The following is a 20,745-nucleotide window of genomic DNA, read 5'->3' as shown; positions in this document are numbered from 1 at the left end:
GAATTGGATATAGTGACTTCCAGGATTTGCTGGCAATGGTCACATCGAATGGTTTCTTCAAATACAATTTAAAGGGCAATTTAAACACAAGTTCAATACACAACCGACACAAACCTTTATAAGCGTTTCGTCATACGAGGAACACAATAAAACATTTTCTGGCTAGAGAAGAAAAAGTTAAATTATGGTCGTTAAAGTTTAGGATATAAAGACAGTAGTGAAAAAAAAATTAGGGCGTGCTTACCTTCCAATCCCTGTTAGTGATGCCATTTTCATGTAAATGCTAAAAATACGAAACAGTATGAATAAAGTTAGTTTAGTTCAGGCTCCTGCAGTAACACTGGATCAAAAGCAGATGATCCTTAGCTTGGTGTCATTAAAAGCTCCAATCTCTTCGTGATATTTTCCATAAACTTTAGTCATCGCCTGTGAATGAAATATTCCAATTTGTTTAATTCATTCTTCGAAGGCTACACATGGCTACATTCCCGCTAAACGACATCCTCACCTGAAGGCACATTGCTTTCATAGTTGGTTTAGTTGTCAATAGGAATCAGTGATACAGATCGTTAGACAACTCGAGCCTGAAAACAAAATAGAAAAGTCGATCGAATCTTGAATGGTTTCATCCATGATTCTATACTTCTCTACTACATTCTGCAGGACAAATAACATTGCGTGAACTGTGCAGCAATATAGAGAATAGGGGGAAGCCAGACAGAAAAGCACATGGAAAGTAGTTTGAATATTTGCAAACCCTGATAGATAAATATCGTGGACTCACACATTTGTTATCGGCGTCTCCTCGTCGTTTTGTTCCAACAAGACTCTCAAATAATAGTCACCTGATAGCAGAGATACGTTACTGAGTTTGATTCCTATCGAGGAATAAGGGGGGGACGCTTTATGAAGAACTGTTAAAAAGCTAGAGCAGTTAGGCTTATCACTAACCTGTTTCAGTTCATCAGCTAAACATTCATACAGGACTTCAAACTAAAGGTGATTCCAAAAGACAACGCAGTTTCCACTCAGATCTTTTTCCATTGCAAATGCGTGCAAATCAGATTCGAGTGCCCCAGAAGTTCCTCTCGCGTCTGTCACATTGAAAACATAAGAAATTGTTTCATACTCTTTTACGAGAACAGTTTAGAGAAAGAGGTCAGGACTATTGAATTTGTCTTGTTATACTCATAGCGACAGGAAATCCTCCATTACATTTCCATATCCTATATTTTCAACGGAAACTAACCTTAACTTCGAGACTCACCTTGTAATTCCAAATCAGGTTGTACGCTGTCAGATCTTGACTGAATCTGTAAAAAAGATCCGCTTAAATATCATTGCTTTTTCATCTTTCAAACGACTAAAACATTTTCCCATTTTCTTAATACGAACACTTACTTGTAATAAAAAAACTGGATTTAAATTCTCACATCTTTCCTGGATTTGAATCTTATTTTTGTCCTCGAATGCGAGAGATATCCTTCAAGTTGATTCCTCAACGTTCCCCTCGTTTTTCCAGAGCTCTAAGACACAAGTATAGCACGTGAAATAACAGGCTTATACGTACATACAAGCATGCATTATGAAATTTGGAACACGATTGTTGATTTAAAACGTACTTCTGCAAGCTTTACATTGTCACGAATTGATAAACGATCTTCTTCAGTCTCTGGTGGCTGAAGGAAAGATAAAAACTTTCTAACAAAATTGTTTCTTTACAAAAAGGTTTTACACTTCTGAATGAATTACCATTTAATTATTCCTCAGTGGGGCAGTTGGCACAGTTTAAGGATGAATGATGGAGTTTAGTTACCAAAGCAGTTGATACCACTTAGTCATGAATACGATTGGTTAGTCAGAATCACCTCAATGGGTTTATGTAAATAATGGCCCTCGCAAAAAAGTTTTCAAAGATTTCTTACTTCGTCAGGGCTTTCAAGGTAATAGAGCAAACCAGCAGGCTGTGAAAATCGTATTCAAATTTATTACATAATTGTTTTGAACCAAAAATTATGAACAAGAAATCTCGCATTTAAACTTTCTTGTATATTTTAGACATTAAAAACTATAACTACTTTAATACGAACATTATTCTCGCAAGTAATGCCATTGCTGTTGGATGATGCTATGCCAACAATAATGATTAAAAAATACTTATGGAGTATGCTTGTTAGTCTCAATTGAACTATTTACAGATAGCTAGTATATAGAGGATTATAAAATCACAAGTTTTAAGATGAATCTGAGAATGTTGCTAAAATACAACTCTGGTCCTGCGGATGGAATAGAGGCTATACCTGCAACAATTTGTTAATTTATCACACTAATTCGCACCTGTTCAATAGCGAACGTTTATCAGTGCTTTGCGTAAACATGGCCATGCGTAAGCGTTTTGGTAGAGCGCTCTCGGCAAGCGCCAGAACTTGTATTTTTGCCGCGGTTTCTTCATCAGCTTCCTAAAGTGAAGTTCTAACTAAATATTAACAGATGATTTTAGGCACTTCACACGATGCAGGACTATTCTTGAGGTTTTAAAGGGTCTTAATTTCGAGTGGTATTATAAGCACTTCAAATTCAAGCAGGGAACAGTTGATGGAAAAATGAGTCAACTGTACGTCTTCAGTGACAAGAGCATTGCACCGGCATCGCAAAAGCGTAGGTTCGATTCCTGCCGGAGGATCTATAGTTCACTCATTTTTCCGTCATCTGTTCCTGGCTTGATTTGAAGTGTGTATAATACCTCTCAAAATTAAGACCCTTTAAAACCTCTTAAATATCAACTGAACTAATATGTACATTCATCACAGCTAAAAAAATGCAGAGCGTTATAAATGACGTTCGTCAAAGGCAGAAAATTCTCAATGGATGAATAAAACGTACCTCGATTATCGCCTTCAGAACCATGCCAGCACTTTCACAATTGTTGTCGACGGATGCTGAAATTGTTGAGGAACGAATTCAAAACCACGATTGGTAAGAACCATTAGCGGGGCAATAGTAAAACATACATAAGCGAAGAATGGTAAAATTGGTACTATTATTTAGTTTTGTCGTAAACCTACCTGGGAACAATCGATAAATGCAATGACCCATTTCTAGACAAACAAATAACAGACTTCATGAGTTGCTCCTATGCATGGGTCAAGCTAGTGGACGTGGTAAACTTCACCAAAAAGGTAAAGAGAGAAAGGCTATTTAATCAACTCTCAACCTCAGTAAAAGAGCCATAAACTACCAAGAAGACAAGTTGAATGAAAAGCTCCTCAAATTTCTTTGTAGCATACCTGCAACTTTCTCCAGTAATTTCCCAAACTGTTCATCATCTGTTGTCTCACTAAGAGGAATATGCAATAGTCGATTTATTGTAACAGACTACATGAGTTGATTCAAAATATTGGAAGCAATCACACCTTACTATTAGTTTAACATGAATGTCCAACTTCACCCCCGTATTCTTTTAATATATTGCAAAGCAACTAGAACAACCTGTAAGGAGGACACAGAGCAAACGTCAGAAAATCAAGCAATCCACTTATAACTAAAACCCCAGTAGAACGAATATAGAAGAAAAGTTTTCATGGTTAATCTATTTCTTGTGTTTAGTTAGAAAGGTAGTTCAAATTAGAAAGGCAGTTGCTACGAATCACTTGCTGGGTTTTGCAAGGGAATTTCTCTTCCAAAACAAAGCTATATACATACAAGAGGGATGGAAAAATAAAATGCAAGGGTTCAGCATAGATTATAGGCAACCAACACCGCACATCTTACAACATTTATCGTGAGAATTTCCAACAAACTGCTTAGAAATTTTTCAAAGGATAACAAAGAGCTTTTATTTACCTGTTCTTGTCGAATGTCATAGTTATCGTGCGTTGGCTATATAAAAAACAGAATTGGTTTCGATAAAATTGGATCCTGTTAACATTCAGATTTCAAAGTTGGCTAAGTTTATGTGGATTGCAAGTTAAAGGGGTAACACTAATGACAGTGACAGATTTGGCAACATATTACCAGGAAATTCATCGTTAAAGTGTTGGCGCTTTCCTTTATACGGAAAAAACGGCCAGACCGGTCCTATTGTTGATCTCGGTACAGACAGATTACTGGTATTTTAGAGTGTTTCAAGAACTCTGCGTTCAAGTATATCGTTACTTGCATCTGTCTAGCTCGGAAATTTCGCAACTATATTCTTAACGAAATACTCTATCTTAAATTTAAATATGACCGGTCTGACCATTTTGGCCGCTTAAAGGAAAGCCCTCTCTTTACCTGCATCAGAGCACACAGTATGTCGACAGCGGCGTGAGTCACGGCTTCATTATTCCTCTTCAAAGCTTTCACAGTTTTCACACCAACCTTCTCATAGAAGCTGTAAAAACAAAACAGAAACACGGTCTAGAGAAAGTGAGCTGGTTGAGTAAACAGCGTGTGTTATGGTTAAAGATAAACGTTTCTCACCTACTGAGCGTTGTGAAACCTGCTTTGGATCCAACCTAATGTCTCAAAGCGTGAAACAGTGCTTCGAGATCTTTATCTGATATTTTGTTTTGGTCTCCTGCAAATAGACGAAACATTTTAACTATTTTATGTATATATTGAATACCTGTGAAGGTAATAGCAGTCAGAATATGTATATTTTAGGGGTGAACACTAAATATATTTATTGGCAAAGATATACAATACCTTCGTGAGCAATGAGCATTGTGATGGCATTAATGATAAGTCTTTCTTTATTCTCCGGGAAAAGTCCTTACAAAATATTTAAAATCGTTTAAAATATATATTGGAGTTTAAAAGACTTAATATTCCAGCCGTACTTCTGGCGAGAAAAATTCAAATCTACCATTTCATGGATTCGGACCCAGTCAACTCAGCAACCAGAGTTACCGCAGCGTAGTCCCTAGGCCTCTTAACGTTCTTTATACGCGGCGAGCCGGGAACTGAGAGGCCAAGAACAAAATGTTTTGTATTTTATCTATTTTGTCCCCACTTTCTGTATTGAGGTCAGTTTACGATCCACGACACGGTTAACTGGCCTTGTTCGACGTCGCTAGTCAAATATTTGCTTGAAATAACCTACGGGATATTAATTATACTGTCAGGACTTCGAAATATCCATACAAACGTTTCAATGTCATTTGCTGTCGACGCTATCGACTATCAAGTAAACTCGAGTCCGTGCGTACATGGTTATGATTTAATAAGCTTCAATCTGCCAATTTAAATTATTCTCGCTTCCTTTATAACGAATATTGTTGTAAATCTAGGTCAACTAATGCATACTAAAATAAGCAGAAAACTAACGTGCGTATGAAAAACACGTGAGTGGAAAACAGCCTTAATCCAGATTTTGACAGAACATTAAAACTCAGTAAAAATGCAATAATATTCTCTACACAGGATTTTGTCTGCAGAAAAGTACAAAATAAGAAATTGTCAACTTACGTCTTGGGTGACTGCATGAAGTAGACCGCTGTAGGAAATATTGCAGTTAAATCTCTACACATCTTCGGTTAAATTTCCTGCAAGGAACCAGTAATAAGACAATATAAGCTTTTGGAGATATTTCAAAAATTTAAAGTGAAATAAAAAGAGAAATATTTCACCTGGAGACGCAGCGAGGAATTTTAAATGACTGCTTTCTACTTCTTCGTCAACAACGTTATACAATGGACCCCAACGATAACCTTGAAAAATATATCATTTAAAAAAACAATTCTTCTTTTGCTGTATGTGATGTATTGCACTGACTAATAGGAATACCTGACGAGAAGTGTAATTGTTTGTGTGTTATATGAGATCCCATACGTCAGGAGGAGAATGAAATGAGGGTTCGTATTTACGGCAATCATAGCAGTGCGAGATTTTCATCAGGAAAATTTTGACCATAATTTTCGCTCAATCATTTATGAAAAAGCGTACAGTACCGTCTCTTCGTTGGGGTCGTTTTTACACAAACATCTCCATTTCCACTGCCTCTAACCCCGTGTAGCTAACCAGCCAATGATATATCCCTAGATTGAGTGAAATACAAACATTCAGAACAAGAAATATTTTATATAGCTTCATACAAAATCTGCTTTTTTAAACTACCTGTCGGAAGACGAGTAATTTCTCAGCTGACCGCTTGTGTATTCCAGCCCGAACAACTGAGGATGGTCTCGATAGCTAATTATTGAAAATATCTGACAGAAAAAGAAGTTTTAAAACTATGATATACTATAATACACAAGTCTTAACCAAACGGTATATTCTGGAAAGTAACTGCAAAAATAAAACTATTTTAAGTCGGCTGGATACTTTTTTGCAATTGGACATGTTCAAAATGGAAACGTGAAATAAAAAAGATGATAAAAGCAGTAAACTTGAATCCAGGTCAGAAGACATGGAGTGTTTGGAGTGTTTGGAGTGTTTGGAGTGTTTAGAGTGTTTGGAGTGTTTGGAGTGTTTGGAGTGTTTGGAGTGTTTGGAGTGTTTGGAGTGTTTGGAGTGTTTGGAGTGTTTGGAGTGTTTGGAGTGTTTGGAGTGTTTGGAGTGTTTGGAGTGTTTGGAGTGTTTGGAGTGTTTGTTTTTTTTCTTTCAAGGTCTGAGATGAACAATTACTGGAACTGACATGGAATGTCGCATGACTTACTGAGCTAAGGGGATGAAGGCTGACGATGTTGAACATATATTATAGTAATAATAGTTTATAGTTTATTATATATTATAGTAATAGAGTTGATGTTCGCGGGCATAAATGTGTTTTTGGCCCTCCTCGCGGAACACATTTTAACCCTCGCTACGCTCGGGCTAAAATGAGTTCGAAGTCGGGCCAAAAACACATTTATGACCGCGAACATCAACTCTATTGTTATATTATTATCACTATAACATACACATGAGTATATACAAAATTAGTAAAATACAATAATTAGTAAATACAATAATTAGTAAATACAAAATTAGTAAAATACAATAATTAGTAAATAGATTTGAATAAATATAGTTCACCTGGTGCAAGGCACTTTTTAATGATAACTCCAAGCTTATACTTTCTGGATAATTTAATACATTCTATAGGGTTTAATGATCAATATAGGGATAAGTATCATAAAATTGTTTGGCTGTTGGGGTTTATAAACTATCAAAACTACAAAATTATATCCTGTCAAAATTTCGAATTTCTAAAATAATGCCGGGTTTATGGTCATTTGAATTTGCTTGCTACTTTTATAATACGCAAAAAAGTAGACGGTAGACACTGATTTTAAGTTCAAATTTATAATATTTCAAAAATATATTATGCATTATTAATTATATTTAACATACCTTGAATAAATTTGAAGTTTTACATGATTCAAGAACATTTTCATTTGTATACCAAACTGTTTCGCCTTTGGATTTGATTCCGTTCATTAGTCAAAGTACACTTCAAGATGTCGGGCTTCCCTTCAAAATTGTCGAGGCCAGGGATATGACGGTGCTAGTGCTGTGTCCAGCCAGGTAAAAGGTATTTCTGGGAGAATATTAGAGAAAAACCCGAAGGCGTTGCATGTTCATTACTCCAGTCATCGTTTAAACCTTATTGTTGCCAAAGCGTGTTCAATTCTTCCAGTGAAAAATATGTTGAGTCAGGCACAAAATATCGCCAGCTTTTTTATCAGTTTCCCTATCCGCTCACAGTATCTAAGTAAAAAGATGAAAGAGTTTGGTTTAACCCGTAACAAGCTCGAAAAGCCTTCCACGACACGATGGGTAGAACGAATAAGATCCCGCGATGGTTGTTTGGATGCATTCAAAGTTATCTACGAAACACTCAATTTTATGCAGTTTGGAGGATCGCAGAAGGGCCATTTCCTAGATTAGCTAGTGACGCACAGTCTCATTTTTGCAACGTGGAGAAATTTGAATTTATGGCTGCTCTCATTATCACCCAACATGTTCTTGATCATACTTTGTCATTGACGGTCCAATTAAAGAAGAAAAAAAAATCGATATTGCGGAATCAAAAAACGGATTAATCTTTTAAAGGATGAAATGGCAAAACTACGTGCCTCTGTAGATTTATTCCACAATGAATACTACGACAAGCTGTTGGAATTAGCTAATAACCTCGACGTGGCTGAGTGTTTTCCCCGGGTATGTAAAGCTCAAACAAAATGTGATAATCATCTACCAGTACAGCAGGTGGTTACAACAGATTAACAGTAACCATTAAGAGTCGTGCATAGGCCACGTGATAACGAAACATTCTGAGCTCATCAATGAACAATTGTAAAGGTTTTATTGTAACTCATAGGAAAACCTAATGTTATATTTTGTAAAATCTATTATATTACGAGTGTCTTTCCCTAAGTCTACCGACCCCTGAATTCCCCACGCTATCGTCACCCTGTAATAAATAAGTAAGGTTGCAAGTCCTCACCTTCAACCACAAGGATTTAATTACGTAAATCGAAGTGCAAAATTGAGATTACCGGTTTCTGAGTTTACCGGTTTATAATGCTCAGTATTTAATAATCCGTAAGACCAATTTATCATTATTATTACTTGACTTACGGATTCATTAAGTTTATCCTCGTCTTAACTCAAAAAAGTTTTCAAAGGACTTGCATCCAGAAGGGATTTACCAGGAACAGGCTAAAATTAAACAGATATTGAGATTAATGCACGATGATGATTCGTGATCTTAAAATTGCTACCTTTTGAAACTCTTCACGAGTTAATAAGCCTTGACTGTTCCCTGTGAAAGAAAAATTGGTAAATATAGTCATATTATAATATATATTTCCTCCATATTGCAAAGGTAATTTCGCTTGCCTTCAGTTTCTTCCATGTGTAAAACAGTGTCTTTGGAACCTGGTACGACATCAATCTGAAACGATTGTAAAATGAAAAAGCTAGTCTAAATCAAAGATCTCTTTCTTTTCTGCTTCCCCTGCCAGTCATGTTAGTAGCAATGTAAGGGATGGATAGTGAATGTTCTTGCACGAAATAAATTTCATGCAAAGCGAGTTTGAAGAGAAATTCTTACCATAAAAGCGCTTGGTCCATATCTCGGCCTACGACTCAAATATCGAGTTCGTTGAACAAATGCCGAACCAAGATTCAACTTTTGACCGGAATCTTGTAATAAAATCGACGAGGGTGAAGATCTGCCGTGTTCTGTAAGCAGCATCTTTTGTTCTGCGCTGTCTAAAATGCAGGCAGATAATTTGTTCATTTCGTAAATGCGCGAACAATGGCCGATCTGTTTTAACATTACAAACCTGACTCCTTGAGTTCGGTTTTCTTCATTTCAACATCATCCCGGGTATCTTCAATATTAGTTTCCTCATCTTCTCTACACGATGCGAGGCGATCTTTGACAAGATCTACAATCAATGTACGCTGTCTGTGCTCTTGCTAAGAAGTTCTGTTGTAGTTTCAAGGCGTTGTCTGGCTCCTTCTTTAATGAGTTCGGCCGATAAATCATCTGAAATACAACAATATCAATTTGACATTCCGCCAACGGAATGCCCAACCGAAACATTGAACAGGTTTGACCCATCGTTGACAAGTTGTGGGCGAAAACATTCAGAGCACAATTTGACTGAGAAAATAAATGGGCTTACCAAAGAGTTGTTTTGGAATTAAACTTTCATAAATCTCAGTCTTTCCCACCGCTGGTCGTCACAAGATGTTTGAGTCACAAGATTTCTGTACTGAGCATACGGTACCAGTAGCCTTTAAATCGCGGGTAAGAAGGTCAGATGCTTTGGTATCGAATTTTGTGTTTGGCACCTGGCTAGAATCATCTGCACGAGTTTTGCTATCAGTTGAAGAAGCCTGGAAATGACAAATAAGTTCCTAAGAGCTTTCACTAGAAGAATATTAAAACTTGGTCGCTCTTGCAAATATATCTATTGAAAATTCAGCAAGCAATCCCCGTGGCAATAGAATGACATGTGGACTTACTTTCGTAATAAATGGCACGAATTGTTTTCTTAACAATAGCGGACAGTTGACAAACCAGGATGGAATGACATTATCAGCAAGAGCTACAGTGTATTGAGAGTATCTAAGGTGAAACATATCAGTTCGTTTATATTTTAATCATTTTGACAAAACCAATAATAAAAAGTTTCAGATGTTATCGCGTTGAGCCAACTTCGATGATTCTGTGTAAGGCAAACATATTCCAAAGACTTGTTTCAACTGGATCGCTGTGAAGTTTTTGTACAAAGCACAAAGCTGTTACAATGCGATTTAAACGATTTAAAAGAATGTTACCAACTTTTCGCCGAATACGATTGTGTGTTTACACAACCTAGCTCTCTTTAGGGTACATTGATATTTTGTAACAGACTTCATAATTTACGTAACTTCAAGAAACATACCAGAGAGAAATTCTAGCAGTGGTATGGCAACTTGAGACGTTGGCGAAAGTTTAGTAAACTTTTCCAGATATTGTGGGAGCAGTCTAAGGACAGAAAATTTAGTAATTATTACTTAAAAAATCATATATTTGTGAAGGAGTATCTCGCATCACAAGAGACGTTACGTTTAGGCTGGAGTTTATTGAAAAACGTTTCTGTAAATTCACTGAGCACATTATCAAGGCACGATTTCAAATACCTCCAAAGAAATAAACTTCTAAAACGCTGCAACTACTTAAATCAACTTCATTCTTACAAAGTGCTAATGGAAATAAAAAAACGTCTCAAATTCCAGACTATTTTAAGTAGCCATACCTTGCCATAACTGAAGGCATTTCTAACATACATACGGTGAGACAAGATACGCTTAACGTCGCGAAATGAGCAACCAAGTACGCATCAGACAACACTAGACGAAATATACAACAACGTTTAAGCAAGAACAGACAACCGCTGAAAATAAAGTCACGCAGATTCTTACCTGTTCATCTTGACCAATAAAAATGTGGTACGTACACAGCTCCGTTAATACCTGCACGTGTTACAATAAAATATCCAATTAAATCATTAGTATGGTATGATATAATTATGGTATGATATGCATGGTTATGGTATGGTATGATTTCGTTATGGTATGGTATGGTGTGATATTATTATGGTAAGATATGGTTATCGTATGGTATGATTTAGTTATGGTTAGTTATGGTATGATATGATTATATGATATGATTATATGATATGATTATATGATATGATTATATGATATGATTATATGATATGATTATATGATATGGTATGGTTATGGTATGGTATGGTTTTGGTATAATTATGGTAAGATATTATGATATATGCAAAAAACTGATTGATAAGAACCGTACTGGAAAAATTCTAGCGTACAAATGAGGTCGGCGCATATCGTTAGGAACACGAAATAATCCAGGAAGAAAATCGTAATTTGAAACCTGAATGCAAAGTAAAATTTTTAGTTCATGATTTTGGTGTGGAAAGAACACAACTTCACTTCCCTTCCATTTTAGAGAAGACTGTAGATATTGAACGTAAATATTGCTTTCCAGAAAGTATCAAGTTTTTATCTTGCAGTGCCTCTGGAAAGTTCCTCAGAAGAACATCCAACACCTCCCATTCCAATTCCTAGAAAATGAAGAAAGTTGAACTTCAATCGAAACTTAATGCCAGATGATATATTATGATAGAAAAGTTTACCTGTTGTAAGCACACAAGAATAACATTCATCGCCTCGCTGTAAGGCAGTGAAACAATCCCGTTTGTCTTATCTTCTGCAGAACTAAAACAAAAATGAAAATGTATTACGCAAACAAGAAAAGGAATTTTGGAAGCAGAATACCTGACATACGTGGCACTATCGTCATTAACCAACTTTTCTTTCAGAACAAACAAAATACGAAGTGAATTAAACTTTTCTACTTTTGTCTTGCACAAGGCCTAGACGTTGTCAGCTCGCAGACTGAGGAAACATTGAAGAATCTTTAAGAAAACACAATGTGAGACATCATAGAAAATCGCGAGAAATAAAATTGAATTTGCCTTACCGAAAGCCGTATTTCCGATGCACTATACGTCCGATAGCCATTGTCATAATGAGTTTTTATGTGGTACACTAATATATTGAATATTCGTTCGGCTCGTTCTTGAGGTTTACGAAACAATTTCATCTGCAAAAATAGAATGAAATTACTGAAAGAGAAGCAAGTGTGGCATTAAATTACACTTATTTTTGTTCACGAAAATAACTTCATCACAATGAACGAATATGTGTGGACAATCTCTGCATGTCCTTCATTACCTTGAACAAGCGTACTAATCCTAATACAGCCTCTTTGATGTCTTTCTATGCTGTTTCATCCTGAGGCTGCAGCAACAAAGACAAATTACAGTGATTAGATGTAATTTTATGTCTCTAGATGTTCCTACATATACCTTGCAGTCTCTATAATTACCTTACATGTTCTTTACATGACGGCTTAACGTATCGTTTGAGAGGATCAACTGGACAGTGGCAATCTGGAATTGATAAATGAAATATATATCCTTTTACTTCACTGATGCGTTTGCATTCACGACCCCCGTGTAAAACGATCCAATTTGCGGATATATAGTTAGGTTCAGGTCAGGAAGCTTTCACTGATAAGAAAGAGTTTTCTATTGAAGTACAATATCAGCTCATCACGAATGAAGAGGGAAATTGGAGTGGAGAAATGAAACCGTCTGAAAATGATTGTATTGAGTACCTTCTCGATTATATGCAAAACATCGCAAACTTTCGGTGAATCAGAGGATTCAATAACATCGACCAGAAGCTGGACAGCTCGGATCCGCACAGAAATATCCCGATCTTTGACAATGTGGTCTAAATGTGACAACACTGAATTCTCAAGTATTTCTTCCTGTAAAAAACACGGAGTTATAAAACTAGAAAAAGATTCATAATATCGCTAATGTCTAGAAAAATGGACTAAAATTTATTCAAAGTACTAAAATTTTATACCTCATATAGTGGAGATAACGTTCCTAATATGTTACAAAGCACATTTAGAGCTTTAATTCGGTTGGCCGTCCTCTCTTCACATCTAAAAAAAAATTCCCATTAGGATAAGACTGAGGCTACATAGAAATACATCACGAACTTAAACAAAAATCAACATACCAAAATATTACATTTTTACATAACAAAATATAAAGAAAAAAGAAGACCACACACTTGAAGTATTTCTCCACCAAATCTTTAATATTTTCAAACCAGTTTTCGCAGTAAGGATGAAGAGACTGGGAACGATGAGAAACCAGGAGAATAACTGATGATTACTGCAAACAACGACATTTCATTTAGCTGCAAACAACGACATTTTATTTAGCTAAGTGGATTCCGTTAGATCTTCATATATTTTATTAATTTTGTCCTCAAAGAAAGTCATAAAATTGTTAGCTAGATTCTCATCAGATTGGCACACAGGATATTGAGAATCAGGGGTATAATGTAGTAACTTTCCAACGGTTTTAAATAATTTCTTTTGGTCACTCCCATTATCTCTAACAATTTCAGAATAATAACGAGTACGACTTTCCTATAATAGCTCACTGACACGGCGACATTGCTGACTGTATTTTAGACGATCACAGGATTGTCTTGACTTACGCCATACCCGCTCGAGTTTCCTTCTGATACGTTTTTCGTTTTTAATTTGTTCAGTGTACCAAGGTGCAGCTGGACGAATAATTATCTCTCTGGAAATAAGTGGTGCATGATGATCCAGAATTTTGGGCAGCTCCGAGTTGTATTGGTTGACTTTCGCACTTATATCAGCCGTGTTCCCAGTGTTAATCGGAGATAGCCTAATTTCATTAAGGAACGAGTCCATATTGATTGCTTTAATTTTACGTGACTCCACGACCCTTCTCTGAAACAATGGTTTTTTAAAATTGAGTTCATATGTAACCGTGTAATGGTCAGATATAGATGGATCATGAACGTCAATAGATTGAACAATATTTTCCTCATGGCGAGACAAGATAAGGTCTAACGTGTGACCAGCAAAGTGTGTTGGTTGTTGTACACGTTGTTCTAGATTAAAAGAATCAACAAGATTGAGAATTTTTTTTGTTGTTAATTCCGACTTATCGTCTACATGGAGGTCGATATAATACGATTATATTTAGAATTTGAGATGACACATTGATTTGCATACCCATCACTTCGAAAGACTTAATATGTGAGAACATTTTCGCCGAGTCCAGCTTGACTTTTAAAGTGTTGTTGTATAGTATACCAATGCCTCCCCCTCTACCTTGTTGTCTCGAGATATTGTTAAAGGAGTAGCCCTTCGGGGTGAAATTCCCAAAAGATATATGATCAAATTTGTCAGGGTGAAGCCAGGTTTCTGTAATCGCAAATATATCAAATTCATTCTCAACCACATAGTCTTTGACTAAATTCGCTTTGTTCCGAATAGACCGTCAGTTGAGAAGACCAAAAGAACAAAGCTGAGTAACAGCTGTACCAGGAGTGTTGGCAATGCCTGATAAAGGAATATTGATGAGATTGATTCTCTTAATATAATTTCTGCCATATATATTTACAGGCTTTGGGACACGGTCCGTGATTCTAACAGGGATAGCTTCCTGATGATTTGCAGGATGATAGTGATTGTATAGTGTGGCGGTGGTGTTTGCGAAGTAGGTATTATAGCAAATATTCCTATAGGTCATATGGAACAACCAACCTTTCTGTAAATTCAACTGCCCAAGCATTGAACTAAGCTCCTCAGGATTATTAGCGGGTCGAAACGTGTTCATCAAACGTAACTGCTTTCGATGTTCAGACATCTCATCCGACTGATTATTATCAAAAGTTTGAGGACCAGGATTAGGCGAAACATCCACACACATTGTTAGATCCTGCTTGAAGGCTTCGTACACAGGACTAGACTAACAAATCCATGTTTCGTTTCTTTAGCAATCGCAAATGAGACTTTGTATTTAGGTTCAAAACCAACTCGTTGTATGTTGACCCGACATCGAAAAGCAATATCTCCACAAATACTCAAGGTTATGCCATCCGCAGCCAATCCATCCAAATCCGTGCAATTAGTACTCTTAAATGCCATATTAATTGGTCGATATGTACGAAACTCGTTAGATGAGATAAAATATCATAAAAAATATATAGAGCTGCCGACCAACCGACATATTGGTCGTGAATTAAGCAGTACGAAAACACAATATTCATTTCCATACGCCAAAAGATGGTGATTCAATGATAACATCACGTTATCAGCTTTAGAGAATTTCTTTAAAAACTTGTTTAACGAATCGGATAGAAGCAAACGGGAACGAGAAGAAGAAGAAGTTGTGAAATCATTGTAAGTGTGCTTATTTCTATTTAAACCCGACAACTTTACTTGTTCAGGGAAAGACATATTAGAGTTGTTTACTAGTAAAAGCTATGTACACACACCTTGGGTGGTGGTGGACAAAATATTGAATAATTGGTTATTTTTATTCTAAATCACTAGCTGCCTGTGAAGGAACATACAAAATTTTACTAGAAATTACAAAAACAGCTGGATTGAAGGTTGTCAAACTGAAATGGTCTCCCAAGTGGCAAATCGATTGCTCGAATCCTACCATAACCGTGTTTCATTATAAATCTGTGAAAAGGAAAAAGTAAATTAAATGAACATGGCCGTTCAGCACAAGTACTTGTAGTCGATTGGAGAAGACAATTGTCTCCCATGCGGTAAATCGATGGTTCGAATCCTACCATAACCGATTTTCATTATAAACTTCGTCAAAAGAAATACAGTAATTAAATAACCATGGCCATTCTCCAAAAGATTTGTAGTCTAGTGGCTAATGCAATTGTCTCCCAAGTGTTAAATCGATGGTTCGAATCCTGCCATGACCTTTTTTCATTATGAACTTCGTGAAAAGAATAAAGTAAACTAAATAACCATGGCCGTTCAGCACAAGACCTTGCAGACTAGTAGCTAAGACAACTGTCTCCTAAGTAGTAAATCGATGTTTCGAATCCTGCTAAAACCATTTTTCATTATGAACTTCATGAAAAGAATAAAGTAAACTAAATAACCATGGGCATCCAGCACAAGACCTTTTGGTCTAGTGGCGAAGACGATGGTCTCCCATGTGTTAAATCGATGGTTCGAATCCTACCATAACCGTTTTTTCATTATGATCTTCGTGAAAACGATAAAGTAGATCAAATAAACGTAGCCGTTCCCCGAAGAACTTGTGGTCTAGTGGCCAAAACAATTTTCTCCAAAGTTTTAAATCGATGTTTGGAATCCTGCCAAAACTATTTTTTATTGTGAACTTCGTAAAAGGATAAATTAAACTAAATAACCATGGCAATCCAGCACAAGATCTTGCAGTCTAGTGGCGAGGACAATGGTCTCAGAAGTGGTAAATCGATGGTTCAAAACTTACCACAACCGTTTTTCATTATGAACTTCGTACAAAGGGTAAGGTAAACTAAAAACCATAGCCATCCAGCACAAGACCTTTTGGTCTAGTGGCGAAGGCAATAGTCTCCCAACTGTTAAATCGATGGTTCGAATCCTACCATAACCTTTTTTCATTATGAATTTCGTGAAAGCGATAAAGTAGATCAAATAAACATAGCCGTTCACGCAAAGAACTCGTGGTCTGGTGGCTAAGACAATTTTCTCCTAAGTGCATGTTAAATCGATGTTTTGAATCCTGCCAAAACTATTTTTATTATGAACTTCGTGAAAGGATAAAGCAGACTAAATAACCAGGGTCATCCAGCACAAGACCTTACGGTCTAGTGGCGCAGACGATGGTCTCCCAAGTGTTAAATCGATGGGACGAATCCTACCATAACCGTTTTCATTATGAACTTCGTGAAAAGGATAAAGTAAATTAAATAACCATAACCGTGCAGCACAAGACCTTGTGGCCTACTGGCGAAGACGATTTCTCCCAAGAGTTAAATCGATTGTTCGAATCCTACCATAACCGTTTTTCATTATGAACTTCGTAAGAACGGTAAAATAGATCAAATAACATAGCCGTTCACCTGAAGAACTTGTGGTCTTGTGGCAAAGACAATTTTCTCCCAAGTGTTAAATCGATGTTTCGAATCCCGCCAAAATATTTTTTATGATGAACTTCGTGAAAGGATAAAGTAGACTAAATAACCACGGTCATCAGCACAAGACCTTGCGGTCTAGTGGCGAAGACGATGGTCTCCCAAGTGTTAAATCGATGGTTCGAATCCTACCATAACCGTTTTCATTATGAACTTCGTTAAAAGGATAAAGTAAATTAAATGACCATTACCGTTCAGCACAAGATCTTGCTGTCTAGTGGCGAGGGCGATGGTCTCCCAAGTGGTAAATCGATGGTTCGAATCCTACCATAACCGTTTTTCATTATGAACTTCGTGGAAAGGGTAAAGTAAACTAAATAACCATGGTCATCCAGCACAAGACCTTGCGGTCTAGAGGCGAAGACGATGGTCTCCCAAATGTTAAATCGATGGTTCAAATCGTACCATAACCGTTTTCATTATGAACTTCGTAAAAGGATAAAGTGAACTAAATAACCATGGCCATCCAGCACAAGATCTTGCGTCTAGTGGCGAGGACAATGGTCTCATAAGTGGCAAATCGATGGTTCGAATCCTACCATAACCGTTTTTCATGATGAACTTCGTGAGAACGGTAAAATAGATCAAATAAACATAGCCGTTCACCCGAAGAACTTGTGGTCTTGTGGCAAAGACAATTTTCTCCCAAGTGTTAAATCGATGTTTCGAATCCGCCAAAACTATTTTTTATTATGAACTTCGTGAAAGGATAAAGTAGACTAAATAACCAGGGTCATCCAGCACAAGATCTGTGGTCTAGTGGCGAAAACAATGGTCTCCCAAGTGTTAAATCGATGGTTCGAACCCTACCTTAACCTTTTTCATTATGAACTTCGTGAAAACGATAAAGTAGATCAAATAACATAGCCGTTCCCCGAAGAACTTGTGGTCTTGTGGCTAAGAAAATTTTCCCCAAGTGTTAAATCGATGTTTCGAATCCTGCCAAAACAATTTTTTATATGAACTTCGTAAAAGGATAAAGTAAACTAAATAACCATGGTCATCCAGCACAAGACCTTGCAGTCTAGAGGCGAAGATGATGGTCTCCCAAGTCTTAAATCGATGGTTCGAATCCTACCATAACCGTTTTCATTATGAACTTCGTTAAAAGGATAAAGTAAATTAAATAACCTTAACCTTAGCACAAGATCTTGCTGTCTAGTGGCGAGGGCGATGGTCTCCCAAGTGGTAAATCGATGGTTCGAATCCTACCATAACCGTTTTTCATTATGAACATCGTGGAAAGGGTAAAGTAAACTAAATAACCATGGTCATCCAGCAAAAGACCTTGCGGTCTAGAGGCGAAGACGATGGTTTCCCAAGTGTTAAATCGATGGTTCGAATCGTACCATAACCGTTTTCATTATGAACTTCGTAAAAGGATAAAGTAAACTAAATAACCATAACATCCAGCAAAGATCTTGCAGTCTAGTAGCGAGGACAATGGTCTCAGAAGTGGTAAATCGATGGTTCGAATCCTACCATAACCATTTTCTATTATGACTTCGTGAAAGGATAAAGTAAACTAAATAACCATAGTCATCCAGCACAAGACCTTGCGGTCTAGAGGCGAAGACGATGGTCTCCCAAGTGTTAAATCGATGGTTCGAACCCTACCTAACCTTTTTCATTATGAACTTCGTGAAAACGATAAAGTAGATAAATAAACATAGCCGTTCCCCGAAGAACTTGTGGTCTAGTGGCTAAGAAAATTTTCCCCTAAGTGTTAAATCGATGTTTCGAATCCTGCCAAAACCATTTTTTTATGAACTTCGTGAAAGGATAAAGTAAACTAAATAACCATGGTCATCCAGCACAAGACCTTGCAGTCTAGAGGCGAAGATGATGGTCTCAAGTCTTAAATCGATGGTTCGAATCCTACCATAACCGTTTTCATTATAAACTTCGTAAAAGGATAAAGTAAACTAAATAACTATAGCCATCCAGCACAAGATCTTGCGTCTAGTGGCGAGGACAATGGTCTCATAAGTAGTAAATCGATGGTTCGAATCCTACCATAACCGTTTTTCATTATGAACTTCGTGAGAACGGTAAAATAGATCAAATAAACATAGCCGTTCACCCGAAGAACTTGTGGTCTTGTGGCAAAGACAATTTTCTCCCAAGTGTTAAATCGATGTTTCGAATCCGCCAAAACTATTTTTTATTATGAACTTCGTGAAAGGATAAAGTAGCCTAAATAACCAGGGTCAACCAGCACAAGACCTTGTGGTCTAGTGGCGAAGACGATGGTCTCCCAAGTGTTAAATCGATGGTTCGAATCCTACGATAACCGTTTTTCATTATGAACTTCGTGAAAAGAATAAAGTAAGTTAAATAACCATGGCCGTTCAGCACAAGATCTTGCATTCTAGTGGGTAAGACAATTGTCTCCCAAGTGGTAAATCGATGGTTCGAATCGTGCCATGACCTTTTTCATTATGAACTTCGTGAAAAGAATAAAGTAGATTAAATAACCATGGCCATTCAGCACAAGATCTTGTAGTCTAGTGGCTAAGACAATTGTCTCCCAAGTGCTAAATCGATGGTTCGAATCCTGACATGACCTTCTTCATTATGAACTTCGTGAAAAGAATAAAGTAAACTAAATAACCATGGCCATTCAGCAGAAGACCTTGCAGTCTAATGGCTAATACAACTGTCTTTTAAGTGGTAAATCGATGTTTCGAATCCTGCCAAAACCATTTTTTATTATGAACTTCGTAAAAGGGTAAAGTAAACTAAATTACCATAGCCATCAAGTACAAGACCTTGTGGTCTAGTGGCGAAGACGATGGTCTCCCAAGTGTTAAATCAATGGCTCGAATCCTACCATAACCGTTTTCATTATGAACTTCGTGAAAAGGATAAATAAATTAAATAACCATAACCGTTCAGCACAAGAACTTGCAGTCTAGTGCCGAAGACAATCGTCTCCTAAATAGTAAATCGATGGTTAGATTCCTGTCATGACCTTTTTCATTATAAACTTCGTGAAAAGAATAAAGTAAGTTAAATAACCATGACGGTTCAGCACAAGACCTTGCAGTCTAATGGTTAAGACAACTGTCTCTTAAGTAGTAAATCGATTTCGAATCCTGCTAAAACTATTTTATTATAAACTTCGTGAAAGGATAAAGTAGACTGAATAACTAGGGTCATCCAGCACAAGACCTTGTGGTCTAGTGGCGAAGACGATTTTCTCCCAAGCGTTAAATCGATGGTTCGAATCGTGCCATGACCTTTTTCATTATGAACTTCGTGAAAAGAATAAAGTAGATTAAATAACCATGGCCATTCGGCACAAGATCTTGCGTTTAGTGGCGAGGACAATGGTCTCATAAGTGGTAAATCGATGGTTCGAATCCTACCATAACCGTTTTTCATTATGAACTTCGTAGAAAGGGTAAAGTAAACTAAATAACCATAGCCATCCAGCACAAGACCTTGTGGTCTAGTGGCGAAGACGATGGTCTCCCAAGTGTTAAATCGATGGTTCGAATCCTACGATAACCGTTTTTCATTATGAACTTCGTGAAAAGAATAAAGTAAGTTAAATAACCATGGCCGTTCAGCACAAGATCTTGCATTCTAGTGGGTAAGACAATTGTCTCCCAAGTGGTAAATCGATGGTTCGAATCGTGCCATGACCTTTTTCATTATGAACTTCGTGAA

General features: G+C 36.9%; 3 long non-coding RNA genes across 3 annotated transcripts; all 3 read right to left on the bottom strand.

Moving 5' to 3' along the window:
• Positions 1–385: 385 nt before the first annotated feature.
• Positions 386–824, bottom strand: LOC114543979. The gene is made up of 3 exons (XR_003690260.1): positions 785–824; positions 509–584; positions 386–426 (listed from the first exon to the last, which is right to left on the bottom strand). It is a non-coding gene; the product is annotated as an uncharacterized LOC114543979 (long non-coding RNA).
• Positions 825–5,648: 4,824 nt separating this feature from the next.
• On the bottom strand, positions 5,649–6,138 carry LOC114543981. Its single transcript, XR_003690262.1, has 3 exons — positions 6,097–6,138; positions 5,931–6,017; positions 5,649–5,690 (listed from the first exon to the last, which is right to left on the bottom strand). It is a non-coding gene; the product is annotated as an uncharacterized LOC114543981 (long non-coding RNA).
• A 10-nt stretch (positions 6,139–6,148) lies between these two features.
• On the bottom strand, positions 6,149–8,584 carry LOC114543980. Its single transcript, XR_003690261.1, has 4 exons — positions 8,545–8,584; positions 7,315–7,671; positions 6,997–7,059; positions 6,149–6,188 (listed from the first exon to the last, which is right to left on the bottom strand). It is a non-coding gene; the product is annotated as an uncharacterized LOC114543980 (long non-coding RNA).
• Positions 8,585–20,745: the final 12,161 nt, after the last annotated feature.

Source organism: Dendronephthya gigantea, unplaced genomic scaffold (genome assembly GCF_004324835.1).
Source record: "Dendronephthya gigantea isolate DGI-Jeju-01 unplaced genomic scaffold, DenGig_1.0 000605F, whole genome shotgun sequence".
Lineage (NCBI taxonomy): Eukaryota > Metazoa > Cnidaria > Anthozoa > Malacalcyonacea > Nephtheidae > Dendronephthya > Dendronephthya gigantea.
Note: the sequence above shows the minus strand (reverse complement) of the source record. Positions and strands in the feature narration are given on the sequence as shown.